Source organism: Zea mays, chromosome 5, assembly GCF_902167145.1.
Source record: "Zea mays cultivar B73 chromosome 5, Zm-B73-REFERENCE-NAM-5.0, whole genome shotgun sequence".
NCBI classification, from domain to species: domain Eukaryota; kingdom Viridiplantae; phylum Streptophyta; class Magnoliopsida; order Poales; family Poaceae; genus Zea; species Zea mays.
Window position 1 is genome coordinate 73,033,602 of NC_050100.1, and position 13,522 is coordinate 73,047,123.

At 47.9% G+C, this 13,522-nt stretch overlaps 1 pseudogene; it reads left to right on the forward strand.

The window, feature by feature from the left end:
* The first annotated feature begins 11,647 nt into the window (after nucleotides 1-11,647).
* LOC111589314 (cryptochrome-1-like) lies at nucleotides 11,648-13,297 on the forward strand (annotated as a pseudogene).
* Nucleotides 13,298-13,522: the final 225 nt, after the last annotated feature.

The window sequence follows — 13,522 nt, forward strand, 5'->3', positions numbered from 1 at the left end:
GTTGATATTTAATGGCAGTGGAGAAGAAGATTTCTTGTATTGTCTCCCCGATAGCAAGGAAATTTCTGTCTGTTGGGAGATGAGCAGAAGCTTCGGATTCCCAACTTTAGAAGACGGACTTTCGGTGCTGTCAAAGAACGATCTGGCTGACAGCCTAGCTTACAACAGTTTAAAGGTGCGACAAATGGAATTCTCGTGTTTTTTGTTGAGTTCAAAAATTTTTCGTTTGTTTAAAACTATTGACACAGACATATTCCTGTTTGCAGGGCCTGATACTCAGCAATGCCCTCAGGGCACAGAAAGATGCTGAGGACGAAGGATGTACTATAGCCCTGAGCAACCTTCGTTCCGAAGTAATTGAACTGAGGAACGAAGGTCTCGAAAAAGACAAAATATTATACTCATTGATAGATAAAATAAAGGAGGATGAAGCTGCTTTTAAAAGTCAAGCTGAAGCTCAGAAACGCGAAATTGAAGACCTTCGGAAACAACTGGCCAGAGCCAAAGAAGAACGTATACTTCAAGAAACAAAGCGTGAACTCAGCGATCAATGGGCAGATCACCTAGAAGTGACTGTTGAAGAGCTTCGTTCATCCAAAAAGAGATGCTACAACAAATCTATAGATTGTGTTAAAAAATTAAAGGCTAGCTTCGCCAAGGTCAGCGCATTCTCAAGTGAGGAAAACTTTTCGAGAGGCAATCCCGAAGGTGTCATTGAATGGATTGACCACGAAGCTGAAGCCTTCGAAGAAATTTTAAATAGTCGAGGAGATATATGTGCCTTCTCTGGCGCCAGAGGGATTGCCACCATTTTAGAGAAGAAGGGCTGCGAACATGTAAAAATTCTAGCACAGTCCGAAGCTGCCTTGTCCTTTGAAGATACAAGAGATCCTACGGCCGAAGCTAGCATAATTGGTGGAAAGTTTTTTACCGATATCTGGGATAATGGTGGCCGAGAAATGGCCGGAGAAATTATTCGAAGAAGTGAGAAGGGCATTCACGATGCTAGAGCAGTAGCTGAGGCTGCTGACAAGAGCACAGAAGCCGAAGATCAACTAGGTACTAAATAATGGTTTTTATCGTGTTGTAATCTTTAGGCTTTAAGATCTGCTTGCGATTTGTAATAGCAATGTAGCCGTGTCCTGCTTCAGATCCGACTAAAGCGCCTTCGGACCCCCAGCCGAAGGGGGACGACGAAATTAAAAAGATGGCCGAAGATATTATGGATAAAGTCGTGAATCGGCTCCTGAATGAGGCTGCAGAAGTCGTTTTGAGAGAGGATTAAGCATTTTTGTAAAAAACTTCTGAAATGTAATATAGTGTAACATTTTGTAACCTTGAATGTAATATATCTATTTTTGTTATTCAATTCTTTACGATGCATGAAACTTTACATACATACCGTTTTTGAGTCTTTGGCGAAAAAACACCTTCCCTTCTTTTCATGCTTCGTGAAGAAGAATTACCATTTATCACAACAATATCCGAAGTATCCTGGAAAAGTGCTGAAGCTTCGTAGAAACAATCTTCAAGGCTATACTTCAGAAATCAATATTGTTTCTCCTTGTGACTTGGCATGATTTGCCCCTTTTTCAAAGCGTTTTCCCGAAGATTAATGTCATATCTCTTTCTTATGCCACATGCATTATGATGTATGATGCTTATGTTATGCAAGGATGATGTGATGATGTTATGCTATGTAAGGTGATATTCCGAAGATACACGCATATTTGCGCGATAAAACACAATCTTTTTGTGAATCAGCATTGTCTTTTCGCTATAAGCCTCCCTTAGGAGCTTCTTCGCCTTTTACTTCAGCGGAATCAGCGTTGACTTTTCGCTGTAAGCTCTGCATTCCCTTAGGAACGTCTTTGGAGCTTCTTCGCCTTTTACTTAGGCGGTATAAGCTCTGCATTCCCTTAGGAACGTCTTTGGAGCTTCTTCGCCTTTTACTTAGGCGGTGTCAGCGTTGACTTTTCGCTGTATGCTCTGCATTCCTTTTGGAACGACTTTGGAGCAGAAAACTTACACTGCGCTCCCTTCGGAACGACTTTTTGTGACTTCGTCAAACTTACTCTGCGTTCCGTAGAACGACTTTTTGTTGCTTCGAAGAATTTTCGACAGTCCGAAGGTCCTTTTTATTATCACAAGCCTGTGAAGAAAACATATTTTTCTTGTAGGAATCAACGAAACTAATTACATGAAACCTAAACAATGTCCTTTATTACAGAAAATAAAACTGAATGAAAAAGATTGCTATTATGGTAGGATATTTGTTAATAGATGTGCTTTGATTCTGGCACTGTGCTGTTGACCGTGCGAGCTTCGGACTGTTCTCTGAAGTCCCTTTGGTGCGGAGCATATTGGCTCCCTTCTGGCTGCTGGCCTTGTTGCAACGGAGGTGGAGGCGGAGGCTGTTGCCAGGAAGCTTGAGGCTGACTCGCCGAAGCAGCAGAGACTGCAGGATGGTTGCCCACATATTCTGGGATGTAGGGCGAATGATACGAAGCTGTATGCATGACCTGCTTCGGCTGGGCTTGTTGTGCTGCTGCTTCAGCTATTTCCTTTTGCTTCTGTATAGTAACATGGCACATCCTGGTAGTATGGCCTTTGTTCTCACCGCAGAATAAGCAAAAGATTCTTCTCGGTTGATCGCCAAATCTTCCTCCGAAGCCCCTGGCGCCTCTGCCTCTTGGAGCTGGTGGCCGGAAGGAGCTTTGCTGTTGTCCAGAAGCCTGTGAGGAGTATTGTGGTCTTTGCTGTTGGCTTCCTCTGTCATCATTTTGTGTAGAATTGTGAATTGATCTCACATGCCTCGGGTAAAACCTCCCTCCGAAGCCCCTGGTCATTTCAGAAAACCTGAAAGCCTCCTCCCTTCTTTGGCGAAAATCATTGTCGGCCCGAATGTATTCATCCATTTTCTGGAGAAGCTTCTCCAAAGTTTGAGGAGGCTTCCTGGCGAAGTACTGAGCTGACGGACCTGGCCGAAGCCCCTTGATCATGGCCTCGATGACAATTTCATTGGGCACCGTTGGTGCCTGTGCCCTCAGACGCAAGAACCTTCGGACATATGCCTGAAGGTATTCTTCGTGGTCCTGAGTGCACTGGAACAGAGCCTGAGCAGTGACCGGCTTCGTCTGAAATCCTTGAAAGCTGGTTAACAACAAATCCTTCAGCTTCTGCCATGAAGTGATCGTGCCTGGTCGAAGGGAGGAATACCAGGTTTGAGCAACACTTCTGACAGCCATAACGAAAGATTTGGCCATGACTGAAGCATTGCCACCATACGAAGACACTGTTGCTTCGTAGCTCATCAAAAACTGCTTCGGGTCTGAGTGGCCATCGAATACAGGGAGCTGAGGCGGCTTGTAGGACGGGGGCCAAGGTGTAGCCTGCAGCTCAGCGGACAGAGGAGAAGCATCATCAAAAACAAAATTCCCATGATGGAAATTGTCATACCAATCATCTTCGTTGGGAAAACCCTCCTGATGAAGATCTTGATGCTGAGACCTTCGGTGTTGCTCGTCCTGAGTAAGATGACGAACTTATTCAGAGGCTTCGTCTATCTGCCTCTGCAGTTCAGCTACCCTGGCCATCTTTTCTTTCTTGCGTTGAACCTGCTGCTGAAGGATTTCCAGATTTTGAATCTCCTGATCTAGATCATCCTCCGGAGGTGTTGGACTGGTAGCCTTCCTCTTCTGGCTTCGTGCCTCTCTAAGAGAAAGGACGTCTTGATTGGGGTCCGGCGGCTGCAGCGTGCCAGCCCCTGGTGCTGAAGCCTTCTTCGGCGGCATGACGAAGGTGATGCTTGCCGAAGATGTTGAAAAGCTCAAGAAATGGAAGTGAGTTCACCGGAGGTGGGCGCCAATGTTGGGGACTTGTTCTCAAGTGCTAAGAGTTAAGAACAAGGCAACATAGAAAATGTTAATCGTTAACGTCCTTCGTCCTCCGAAGCATTATTTCCCCTAGGATATAATAACTTGTGGACGAAGGTTATGAAGGACATACCTTCATAAATTCACCAAACAATGACGAAGGATAAAATATAAAGAATGTAAGAGAAAACATGAACAATCATTTATTATTACTGAACATAAACAAAAATATCATTGAGCTATAAGTGTACCTTCAATCGGAAGGAAATGACAGTACAAGCGTGACGCAAAAAGCAAATGCCAAGTCAGCGTGAACAGTACGGGGATACTGTTCACCTATTTATAGACACGGGACACAGCCCTTATAAAATTACATTCATGCCCTTTACATTTGATAATAACTCTATAGTAGTCTATCGAGGTCTGAATAGCCTTTTCATCTTTAAGTCGGTTCCACTCTTTGCTGTTACGCCGAAGCTTTCCTGCTCAACACCTTCGGCTCTGTAGCAAGCTTCGTATTATTCCGGTCTACTGCAATGCCGACTTTAGTCCGAGGGTACCTGTTCACACATTGTACTACAGAAATACTGTTAAATCCTGTTTTTGAGGACCTTCGGACGCCGAAGGTCCCCAACATCTCTATCAAATCTGCGGCTTCTTTCGCACAGCCATCTTTCTTCAAAAGCACCCAGAAGAACAGAGTGGAACGTACTTGTGCTAGGTCGAAGACCACTGTTATCCTGTGAAGCGCTTCCCAGGCAGATTTCATCCTCCCCTTCTGCATAAAGCCATCTATTACAGCAATATAGCACTCACTGTCAGGCATAAGATCCCTCTTCAACATTGAGAGCACCAGCTCGTACCCTTCTTCGAAATCCTCCTCCTTACAATGTCCTAGGAAATCGACCTTGCTCCTAATATCCAGCAGCTGCCCAAATAACAACCTGGCCTTCTTTACCCTTCTTCGAAATCCTCCTCCTTGGAACGCAGGAAGCCATCAAGCAATCTGCTCGCTCGCCGCTCGCTCGTAGTCATATCGCACCGCCGCAGCATCAGCGGCTTCGTCTATACCATGCAGCACGCGCACATGAAGGAGGCGGCGTCGAACGTGGATGATCACGTGCACATGGAGGAGGCGCCGGCGTCGGTGATGGAGGTGGATGCGGTGGAGCTGGAGGTGGCCGGCATTCTGACCAAGATGAAAAGGCTCGTGCGGTCGCGGGACCGGCGGGACCGGCGACGGGAGCGACGGGAACGGCGGGAGAGGCGGCGCGAGCGCAAGCAAGCAAGCGCCGCGGCCTCCGCGGCCGTCCCTAGCGCTGACACCCCGCTCGCGTACCCGCAGAGCGGCGGGGACGACGCGGCGCCGAAGGACGCCTCCGATCGCCCACGGGACCAGGCGAGCTTGGGCCCGCACCCGGCGAAGCGGATAGTTTGGAGACTCAAATTTCTTCCCGGATCCAAAGTGATTAAGGGAAAACTTAGTTGGTTTCTCTCCTAGCTAGCTAGTCCCCTCCAATCTGGGAAGGGGATCGGATGTGATCAAGCAGTAGCAAGCGGCCTGTACGTGCCGGCCGTTGGCGGTCCTCAACGAGCCGGCGTGCAGTAAGCACGGGCAGCAAGCAAGCACGGTCGTAGAGTATTTCTTCTTGCCATGGACGAGGCGTTGAAGTACGTCATGAGTGGGTAGGGTAGGAGGAAGAGCTAGCTAGGAATTCAAACTTGTTCGATCAAACGTGTTCGTATTTGATCTGAGATGAGCCGTCGTCTGTAATTTTAGGACGTACGTATGGTAGAAGCGAGTTTGTGCATCTGAATCATCGATCGGCAATGTTAGGAGCATCCGGAGGCTAGAGACGGTATGCTGACGCTGTACGTCTCATGGTCCGAGCTAGCCCTGCATGCTCGTTAATTAGGAGAGGCGAGGGTAAGGAGCAGCAGCCGGATCAATGGCTTCGTCATCCTCCAAACAACTCATGGCCATTGCAAATGTCAGAAACTTTCAAATTGTCAAGTTAGGTCCTCTTTGGAATTGTAATATTTTGCAGTTTTGAAACAATACTATGATACGTTATTTGATAATACTATAGTATTGTAGCTCAAAAGGTGTTTGGTTTGAAAAGTCAAAACTCAGTTTTAAATACAATGGTTTACCCAAAACTATGATACTTTTGGAGTTTTTGAAACTCCACTCAGGACCTCAGTTTTCTTCTCTTCTCTTTATATATACTTTGTTTTTCCAATAGAACCAAACAGATCTCGGTTTTGAGCAATACTGTAGTTTTACTGTGGTAAAGCAATACCGTAGTATTTATGTCATGTATAATTGTAAACTATGGTATTTCAAAACTACAGTATTTCAAAACTGCAGTCCCAAACAGGCCTTAGTGATAAAATTAAAAAAGACCGTAGTATTTGTGTAGCAGCAGCAGCACAACGAGAAACAGAACAAGTAAGGCCATGTTTGGAAACCCATGGTTTTTTTAATACTATGGTATTCAATGTTATGACAAAACTATAGTATTTTTTACAGTATTCAAAGCTATAGTATTGCAACACGTGTTTGAAAACAATATTTAAAACTGTAGTATTCTAGTGTAAGTGTGCAATAATGAGCTAGTCAAGTGATGAAAATTTTAGGTTGTAGTGGAGTTTCAAATACTCCAAAAAATACCATGGTATTCACAATACTACGGTTTTGAAAACAAGCTATTCTGTAACACAATCAAACACCTCGTTGTATAGAATACTGTGGTATCTTCAAAAACCATGGTATTGCCCAAAAACTCCAAAAAATACTATGTTGCCAAACATGCTCTAATATGCTCCTTTCACCGTTTCGCAGTGTGCGGAGCAACAACATGGTGAGGCGGTGGTGAGCGCTCGGTCCAGGCCATCCCCCGGAGAACACGCGCCAACTAATAAACTAATTTGAAATGTAAACTTTTGCCCACTAATAAAAGTTGTACAACTTAAAAACAACTTTGTAGTTAACAATTGTTACGTTTGAATTCGTTTGCACCCTCAAACAATCAATTTATGTTCGGTTTATTGTAACATGTGGGGCAACAAAACCACAAACCACACACAAGGTATGTTATAGATTGAGTGGTAGAGGATGCTTCGCGCGAGGGTGAGGTTGTGGGTTTGATTCTCAACTGCCGTGTAGCCGAGCCGAATTTTGCGTAATAAAATACTAGGACTTGCGACTTGGGGCGGGCGGTGAGGCCTCTTCAAATTAATATACTTTAAAAACTCATTTTATGCGTTCTGGAAATTATTTGTACTGGCGGCGTCTCTATAGAGCTTCTCTGTACTAGTGTACGTTACATTTGGTGAACCAAACAACACCATAGTTCATAGAGCTATCGTGCGTGGATACCAATGAGTATGAGCTGCAACAGCTATATCTAAATTAGTGTTTTGTCACACCCTGATTTAAGGATAAATCCAAATACATCTCACATGTGTGCCAGGATTAAGTCTCACACATATGATGACTCAATGTATAGAAAATAATGTCATATCTTTATTACTTAATATAATTTCTGTACAAAATAACAACATAAAATACACTATATGACGGCGAAGATCCTGCACAACCACAGATGACTAGGAGATGACGGCCTAGACCTCCTCGAACTCATCTTCAAGGTGATCCTCCTCTTGGCGGTTCCTGTTCTTGACCTTGTGTGATTATAGTAAGGAAAAGCTCCTATACGATCATCGCTCAGCAAGTGTACAAAAAGTATCAAAATAAAAGTTGTACAACTTAAAAAGCTACTCAACTTTGTAGTTAACAATTATCCCGTTTGAATTTATTTGCACCCTCAAACAATCAATTTATGTTCGGTTTATTGTAATACGTGGGCAACAAAACCAAAAACTACACACAAGGCACGTTATAGATTGAGTGGTAGAGGAGGTTTCACGCGAGGGTGAGGTTGGAGGTTCGATTTTCAGCTACCGTGTAGCCGCGAATTTTGCGTGAAAAAATATCGAGACTTGTGACTTAGGATGGGCGGTGGGGCATCTTCTAATTAAAATACTTAAAAACTCATTTTATGTGTTCTAGAAATTATTTGTACTAACAGTTTTATTAAGTCGACCGCCAGTCACTACTGGAATCCGGCTCTTTGCCGAGTGTTTTTGCTGAGCACCACCATCGGCAACGTAACACTTCACATGAAAACATATACACATGATTAAATTATTTCAGTCAAATCATTTGATAATTTAGTGATACACTTAAAATTCAAACATTATTTGGTATGCATACACTTAATCTTTTCAAAGATTAAGTTTAAAAATAATAAGTATTAAATGTAAAAATTAAGTTACAAATATTTTTTTTGAATGTCACCGGAGGGGATAGGATCCCCACCTGAATTGCATTACTTCTTTGTGGCCAAAACGCCTTTTTTAGTACAGCAGGGGGGGTTAGGTTACATCGATGAGATTATGCTATGTTACATACAAAGCACGATACCAGGCAACCACGATCTGGTAGTCCTCATGTCGTAGCCTGTGTCTCCATAATTCAGCTTTAGAGCGGCACAGTAGCATGGTTGTTGCAAGCGGTGATCTTTCCCCGCGGAATACCACAACATTCCTGCATTTCCAAAGCTGCCAGCAACAGAGAAGGACAAACATGTTGTAGTGTTTCGCCGGGATAGTGGACGGTCGAAGCAGGCTCAGAAGAACGTTGCTGCGGTCCGGGGCAATCTGGACTCCCAGAGTACCCCAGAAGCTGGAAGCAAAACCGCAGTGGAGGAAGATGTGTGCCGTGTCCTCGGGGGCTTGCCCACAGACCTCACACGTAGTATCTTGGACAACTTTTTTCCTGGCCAGGTTAACGCGGCATTGGACGCGACCATTGTTAACAAGCCAGCCAAAGAAACGTACCCGAGGGGGGGGGGGCTTGGTTTCGCCAAACAAAGGCAGCCTCGGCACTGTGCACCCCCTCGCCATTGCACATGACACGGTAAAGGCTCCCAGTATGTAGATTTCCTCCAACGCCAGCAATGGGACAGTGGCGCACGTCCGGCGCCTCGGACAGCATCACGTCGTCGAGAACCAACTGAAGTGCATCTCGCTCTTCTATAGCTTGAGGGGTCAGGCGTGGCACGAGGTGTGCTGCAAGGCCAGTTTCCAGGACTTCATGCACACTGACCTTAGTTTTCTTGGCGTGACTGAAGAGGGATGGGAACTTGGTAGACAGGTCATCTTCCCCATGCCAAGCATCAAACCAAAACGTTGTCGACCGGCCATCCTTGATCAAGCAAGCAAGCGCCGCGACCGCCGTCCCTAGCGCTGACACCCCGCTTGCGTACCCGCAGAGCGGCGGGGACGACGCGCCGACGAAGGACGCCGCCGATCAGCCATGGGACCAGGCGAGCTCGGGCCAGCACCAGGCGAAGAGGATAGTTTGGAGACTCAAATTCCCTCCCGAATCCAAAGTGATTAAGGGAAAACTTAGTTAGTTTCTCTCCTAGCTAGCTAGTCCCCTTTAATCTGGAAGGCGATCGGATCTCATCAAGCAGCAGCAGGCGACCTGTGCCGGCCGTTGGCGGATCTGAATGAGCCGGCGTGCGCGGAGGCCGACGTGGACGAACAGCAGCAAGCACGGGCAGAGGCAATGCAGTAGGTGTAACCGGTAGAGGTAGCAGCAGCTAATATAAGTTAGTGTTTCTTCTTGCCATGGACGAGGTTGAGGTACGCCATGGGTGGGTAGGATATAAGGAAGAGCTAGCTAGGAACTTGAAACAACATTCTGAATCATCGATCGGCAATGTACGTAGAAACTTTCAAATTGTCAAGTCGTTTGTGAAGACTGTACGTAGTATTTGTGTAGCTTGTAATCACAACATGCATGATCATTATACAAGCATCCGACGAACTTAAAACACAAAAGGAAGTCACCGTCGTCCTAGAGACGACACCCAAGTGTTGTTAACAACATTGCCAGCAGAATGGATTCCAGTTCTCAGGTGTCGTGAATGCGTAGTGGATAGTTCTCAGACGGCCGGATGGAGGCATGCACATGCACCACGCTGTTTGAGATGAATTCGGTAGCTACATACATGAAACTACACGAGGGCCAAGAGCTAGCATGTCATATCTCAAAGCAGTGCGATGAAACTACGTACCAACGGATATATTCTTCTTTCACCTGCACCACCGCGCCCTGCGAGTGCGGTCAGGCAAGAAAAAGATCCTCGTGGTCGGCGGCCACGCCGACACAAGCACAAAATGCTCGCACAAATCAATTCCAGCTTATAGATTATACGATCGAGATTATAATCTATTATACGATACTCTCGAGATAATAATCTATATGTAGAATGACCAGATTACATGAAAGAACATTATCGAACCCTAAACCCTAAACCAACCTCTAGATCTCGTCCATGGCAAGACTAAAAAATATAGTTACTACCGGATGTTTATTGTTACTAGGACTAATTTTTAGTGTCTCTATTTTAGTCTCTAAATTGACAAACATATAGACTAAAAGATAGATTATATATATTTTAGTCACTATGTTTGGTAATCTAAAGACTAAAAGTAATTATAATGGAAAGACTAAAAATTAGTCCCTATAAACCTAAACGTCCGCTATATATGTTGCTGCTACTACTTTCTCTACGGTGCGCTAGCCCGGTTCAGTTAGCTAGCTAGCGCGCCACATCCTTATTGACACCAGCGAAAGGCCCTTGGCGCGTAGGATGTCGACGCACGGCCGCCGCGCGACCGCCTCCTGCTTCTCGTCCATGGCCTGCAGGTACTGATTCTTTGCCGCCGCTGCCCACGCCAGCAGCCGCTCGTCAGTCAGGTCCCTCGACGGCACCGCTCGCGGTGTGTCCTTCTGCTTCCTCATCGCCACCTGCGAAAGCGGCACGTTCGTTAGCCAGGATGCCACGGCGTCAGTTCGAGAATCTATGATGATTGGAATTGCCTCTATTTTTTCCACTCATCCGCGTACGCCAGTATGCATGCTAGCTAAGGGCATGTACAGTTCTGAGACAATAAGGCTAGTTTGGAAGCCACAAAACCGGAAGAGATTGAAGGGGCTAAAATTCCCTCCTTATTCAATTTTGAATAAGGAGGAGATTTTAGCCTATCTAATTCTCTCCAGTTTTTAGACTCCCAAATTAGCTCTAAATAAATTGAATGGTACAATCTAGATCCATTGAATCATAAATACAGTTAAGTGACAATATATATTGTAGATATGGGCTCTGACCTAACGGAATGGGAAACACGTTCATGGAACGGGAAACGCGTTCATCCAAAACGGGGGGAGCCAATCACCGAAGGGGAACTCCTGGCATGCATGCATGGCGATCTACCAGATTCGACGGAAGGCGGCATGAGAGAAAAGGAATCCGCGCAGCACCTCGTGTGCGCGTGTGCGGGTGCAACTGGTTCATGGAGCCTCTCTCGTCTGTTCGTGCTCCTCCAGCTCTGCATGCTGCATTGCTTGATTTTGGTTGCTAGCTCCTCCAGCACCGCTTGAATGTTGAATCTCTAAGCAATTGCTCGAGGTCGCTAGTCGACACGCACAGCAGGGGAAAAACAAAAGTAATATTGCGCGAAATGTCCGCGTATACACTATATTTATTTATTTTTTTGTGTTCGAAGCTATATATCTCTACTACTACTTAAGCCAGTAGTGTAGGCGTCCACATTTTCTTTGTTCTGCCTCGCTCCCTTCGTAGTGCCGGCTCCCTCAGCCGCGTCTCGCTCCCTCCGCAGCGCCAGCTCCCTCCATGGCTGCGCGACGCGAGATCGGCTCCCCTTCCCTTGCGCACCCCGCCCTGAGATCGCGCAGACCCGCCAAATCGAGGAATCCGCGCCCCAAATCGAGGAATCCGCCTCCGCTGTGGAAGGAGATCGCCTCCGCTGCGCCCCAACTCTCGGTCGACATCATCGTCCGCGTTCGCTGCGCCCTGGCTCCCGGTCCTTCGCGCGCGCCCTTGACCCCTGCCACCGCGCCCCCGTCCGCCCCTGCACCCCACCCCGCGCGATCCTCGCCCCAAGCCCCCGCTCGACGCGCCTTCGTCAATCCCGTCCACCGCGCCTTGAGATCACGCAGACTCGCCATTACCGTGCCCTCGCCCCCGACACGGGCTCATCCTGGCCCCGTAGCCCCGCGCCGCCATACCCTCGGCCTCGCCCTCTCCTCATCCTCCCCTGCCCCCGCACCGCATCCAATGCGCAGATCGAGCGCCGTTGCGCGTGTGTACGACGGCCGGCTGATATGAACGAACGGTCTTCCGGTACTCACCGATCGTTGTCCCGTTCCCACCGTGCAGACCCGCTGTCGCTGGTCCAGGACTATCGCGTCAAGGAGCAGCTGGCGGCCGAGGGCATCGACGTGCAGTCCTTCAACGCCGATCTGATGTACGAGCCGTGGGAGGTCCTCGACGAAGACCGCCGCCCCTTCACCATGTTCGCGCCATTCTGGAACAGGTGCCTGTGCATGCCGGACCCCGCCACACCGCAGCTGCCGCCCAAGAGGATCAATTCAGGTATCCAAATGCACAACCGACAGAGCTCTAACCGTCATACTGTAGGCGGGGATCCGGTCCTTGCATATCGGATCCAGTCACTGACATGGAAAATGCTTCGATCGCTTCACAGGTGACCTGTCCAGGTGCCCGTGGGACGAGCTGGTCTTTGAGGACGAGTCCGAGAGGGGCAGCAACGCGCTGCTCGCGCGGGCGTGGTCACCAGGGTGGTAGAACGCCAACAAGCCGCTGACGGCCTTCCTCAACGGCCCGCTGATGGACTACTCTGTGAACCGCAAGAAGGCCGACAGCGCCAGCACGTCGCTGCTGTCCCCGTACCTGCACTTCGGCGAGCTCAGCGTCCGGAAGGTCTTCCACCAGGTCCGGATGAAGCGCCTCATGTGGAGCAACGACGGCAACCACGCCAGCGAGGAGAGCTGCACCCTGTTCTTCCGCTCCATCGGCCTGCGGGAGTACTCGAGGCACCTCACCTTCAACCACCCCTGCAGCCACGAGAAGCCCCTCCCGTTGCACCTCAGGTTCTTCCCCTGGGTCGTCAATGAGGTGTACTTCAAGGTCTGGAGGCAAGGGAGGACCGGCTACCCTCTCGTCGACGCCGGCATGAGGGAGCTCTAGGCCACCGGCTGGGTCCATGACCGCATACGCGTCGTTGTCTCGAGCTTCTTCGTCAAGGTGCTCCAGCTGCCATGGCGCTGGGGGATGAAGTACTTCTGGGACACCTTGCTGGATGCTGACATTGAGAGCGACGCGCTAGGCTGGCAGTACATTTCTGAGGCTGCGGGCGGTCGTCGGCCTTCTGGGGGCTGGTTCAGTTTATCTTGGAAGACATCAGTCGGATCCCACAACGACAAATCGAGCGAAATCACTGCTCCGCTGCTCTCGTGCTGAACATGTAAGGCAAGTCGACGCCCAAATCGGATCCGCGCTTAACTATGGATTGCGCCAAAATCGGATCCGCGCCTATAAAATATTCAGCGCGGCACGCCACAACAACCCAAGATTATTCCTGGTGCTCTCCATACATCTACTACTGCCAGGTACGCCCATTATCTACGCAGATGCGTTGTGAGGAAATGGTCTGCTTTTTTTATTGACATGGTTATGGTTGGTATT